The following is a 4,602-nucleotide window of genomic DNA, read 5'->3' on the forward strand; positions in this document are numbered from 1 at the left end:
CTTAAAAATATCTGTAAAGATGCACACCAAAATGTTATTAGTGGTTATCTCTGAATGGCGGAATAATAGGTGAGCTAAAGGTCATTTCAGCATAACTGTATAATTTTCTCCAATGGATATGAATTGTCTATGTAAAAAACATACATTTAAATCAAATGACAAAGAGTGAAATATTAGTCTACTGAATAAGCCACTTCTATTAGAAGATTCGGTGTGATGAGCAATGTTTAAAAGGCTTCTACTGAGAAAGAACAAAGGAGTAAATCATACTAAGGAGTCTTCAACTACATTGAAGTAGTTCGACTAAGGACACAAAGGGTGGTGAAAGAAATAAACACAACCACTGAGTTTAAAAATATCACATTTTAACACTTCTGAGTATTAAATGAAAGTAACATTGGTTAAAGTACCTGGCAAATAGAAAGCACCTAATAAATGTTCGTTGATTCTCAAACTGAATGTCTTTACAAATAAAAATGACAAATGCATCTATATGTAACTAATTTATAACAAACAAATATAAATTATTTCACAGATCCTTTTAATGAACAGTGTTTCATCTTTAAGACAACAGTTCTTTAACCATTATCAAGATTGCTTTCAAAATATTTTAAGGCACTGAAATAGATGCATGCATAATTTCAAGACAATTAAGTAAAATGAAAACTACTCTAAATGACAGAAGTATATAAAATAAATAAGACCACCTTTATAATCTGGATAATGCATAGTAATTTAACCAATAAATTAAAATTTGTAAAATTCAATATGTACTTCTATATAATAGGCCTAACAATGCTTTTAAACTGATTGAGGCCAGTTTTCAAACAACTACTTAGGTCAGATTGTATCACACCGAAGATGCTGGCTTTTTTTTTTTTTTTTTGGCTTATTTTCAAGTTTGCCTTCCTTTGCAAAATTCAGTTTGTTTTCTAAAGTCAACATGTTTGGACTATATTAGACATTTAATTAGCAATTTTAGAATTTTAAACTTTCACGTAAAAAGCTTTATGAGGTGGTTCTCACCTTAGAAAACCTTTGAGAATATCACCTGTGTTAAAGTTTTCACAGTTACAAAAATGAGGGTTATTGCTGATGATAGGTGTTTCTCTAAAGAACTTCTCACTGTGGTGTATTCTACATATACACCCAAGAAAACTTCCAATATGTCTTCTGGATAATAATTATGGTAAACTTGAAAACCCACAAGGGAGGCTTTTCTATACATATGAGAACAATATTTCCAACAAGAAGCCCCCTCATATAAATATATGGAGAATCACAAATTGACATATTTATGCAAAGGAAAATTATAAAATGCTTCATGATAGGCCTATATGAAACATTTTCTTACAGATTCTTGAAAATATATCAACAATTATGTTATTTATGATCTTAGCATCCCCTCACTTTAAGAATGCCATTATTTTTGTTTCACTAGCAAGAGGGCTCTATCATGGCCGTAAACGTTACCGACAATAAATATTTTCTGTTTTGTGTCTGTTTATTCCTGAGGGTGAACAACAAAAGGAAAAGGCTCTCCTTTGTTCTCCCCCTCTCCCTGATAAAACGACAGAACTCTACCATGTGGAAAACTGAGAGCTAGAAAAGCAAGCATTCTCAAAATGGATTTCAAACAGAAGATATATCTTATAAACCAGGTCATCTAGTTATGTGTCTATTTCCCTTTTGTTATCCCTGAGCCTTTAATAAAAACCTCAATTAAATACTGCAGCCTTGTCTCAGCTGTACTTATAGAAGATAAAGTACAAGTTTATCTCATGATCAGTTCAGCATTAAGGGGTGGGGGGAGGGAAGGACAGTTTAAGAACAAACTGTGGGGGATTAGGATAAAACTTAAAGGTCTAACAGCCCCATTTCAGTCGGGTCTTACACTGCCGTGGTGAAGCATGTAGGTTTTATTTTCGTAGGGTGGAAGCTTAGTGCAGGATTTCCTGAAGACAGGTTCTCCTACTACATACCTAAGAATTACTGGAGATTAAAAATGTAGAGATCTGGGACCCATCCCAAATACAACGAATTGTTAAAATGTGTGTGTGGTAGGTGGCAGGTAATAGGCATTCTGAAAAGCTTTTCAGGTGATCCTATGCATTAAGGCTTGAAGATCACTGCAAATCACTGCTTTACAAGATTAGTTCTTTCAAGGGGTCTGCAAGGTCAAAACTATTTTCATAATTATATTAAGATGTTATTCTTGTTCTTTTTTCACTTTTTCATGAGTGTACAGGAGCATTTACTAGAGGGGACATGATGTGTGATATTGCAACAGACTGAATGTGGAAGCAAATGAGATCCCATCTGTCTTCTTTAAATCGGACAGTAAAGATGTCTGCAGAAAATAAAATACAGGTACTGGCACAAAGACAGAAATATAGATCAATGGAACAGAATAGAAAGCCCAGAGATAAGTCCACGAACCTATGGTCACCTTATCTTCGACAAAGGAGGCAAGGATATACAATGGAAAAAAGATAACCTCTTTAACAAGTGGTGCTGGGAAAACTGGTCAACCACCTGTAAAAGAATGAAACTAGAACACTTTCTAACACCATACACAAAAATAAACTCAAAATGGATTAAAGATCTAAATGTAAGACCAGAAACTATCAAACTCCTAGAGGAGAACATAGGCAAAACACTCTCCGACATAAATCACAGCAGGATCCTCTATGACCCACATCCCAGAATTTCAGAAATAAAAGCAAAAATAAACAAATGGGACCTAATGAAACTTAAAAGCTTTTGCACAACAAAGGAAACTATAAGCAAGGTGAAAAGACAGCCCTCAGATTGGGAGAAAATAATAGCAAATGAAGCAACAGACAAAGGATTAATCTCAAAAATATACAAGCAACTCCTCCAGCTCAACTCCAGAAAAATAAATGACCCAATCAAAAAATGGGCCAAAGAACTCAACAGACATTTCTCCAAGGAAGACATACAGATGGCTAACAAACACATGAAAAGATGCTCAACATCACTCATTATCAGAGAAATGCAAATCAAAACCACAATGAGGTACCATTATACGCCAGTCAGGATGGCTGCTATCCAAAAGTCTACAAGCAATAAATGCTGGAGAGGGTGTGGAGAAAAGGGAACCCTCTTACACTGTTGGTGGGAATGCAAATTAGTACAGCCACTATGGAAAACAGTGTGGAGATTTCTTAAAAAGCTGGAAATAGAACTGCCATATGACCCAGCAATCCCACTTCTGGGCATACACACCAAGGAAACCAGATCTGAAAGAGCCACATGCACCCCAATGTTCATCGCAGCACTGTTTATAATAGCCAGGACATGGAAGCAACCCAGATGCCCATCAGCAGACGAATGGATGAGGAAGCTGTGGTACATATACACCATGGAATATTACTCAGCCATTAAAAAGAATTCATTTGAATCACTTCTAATGAGATGGATGAAACTGGAGCCCATTATACAGAGTGAAGTAAGCCAGAAAGATAAAGACCACTACAGTATACTAACACATATATATGGACTTTAGAAAGATGGTAACGATAACCCTATATGCAAAACAGAAAAAGAGACTCAGATGTATGGAACAGACTTGTGGACTCTGGGAGAAGGCAAGGGTGGGATGTTTCAGGAGAACAGCATTGAAACATGTGTATTATCTAGGGTGAAACGGATAACCAGCTCAGGTTGGGTACATGAGACAAGTGCTCGGGCCTGGTGCACTGGGAAGACCCAGAGGGATCGGGTGGAGAGGGAGGTGGGAGGGGGGACTGGGATGGGGAATACATGTAAATCCATGGCTAATTCATATCAATGTATAACAAAAACTACTGTAATGATGTAAAGTAATCAGCCTCCAACTAATAAAAAAAAAAAAAAAAAAAAAAAAGAAAATAAAATACAATGCCATGTTTCCCACTCCGTCTTTTGACATTTTGGAAAATTGACATTTTTCATGAAAATGTTCTTTATGTTAACACATGTTTTTAGTGAATAAATATTTTATAACCTTTCATTTTAAATATAACATTAATATGTGCAACCCACATAAACAAAAGGTCTTGAGACCAAAAAGTTTGAGAACTGCTCTTTCCAGCAGGCATCCAGTACCCTATGAACATTACTGCTGATAGGCACGGTTGCTTCATTCCTTAGCACACTCAATGTATATTTACTTTAAATATGATTCAACAGATCATCTGCAAAAAGCTCCTTATTTTCAGGCAAGATGATTTAATCTGACAGTGAAATACTGAAGTCAAACCAGTTTTAGTTAAAAATCTAAGATGTGAAGCAGGCTTTCCTTAGGGACATCTGAACGTAATAAACAATCCTTTAATACGTAAACAGGCCAACTGATGTATGAAATAGAAAACCACACTTCACATGATGCATTTTAAAAATGTTAATTAGTAATGTGACAACATCAGCACTAGATTCTATGAGTGGTGTCAAAAGGCTCACTCCAAATGTCAGCTAAAAACAAACCCCTAGTTTTTGAAAGAAAACAAAGTAGGGAATAAACAGGTTCTTAGAGAAAACAGAACTCTTTTAAATCTACATATTTTGAAAATGTTGAAATATGAGTCGGCACATTGATAC

Source organism: Odocoileus virginianus, chromosome 2, assembly GCF_023699985.2.
Source record: "Odocoileus virginianus isolate 20LAN1187 ecotype Illinois chromosome 2, Ovbor_1.2, whole genome shotgun sequence".
NCBI lineage: Eukaryota > Metazoa > Chordata > Mammalia > Artiodactyla > Cervidae > Odocoileus > Odocoileus virginianus.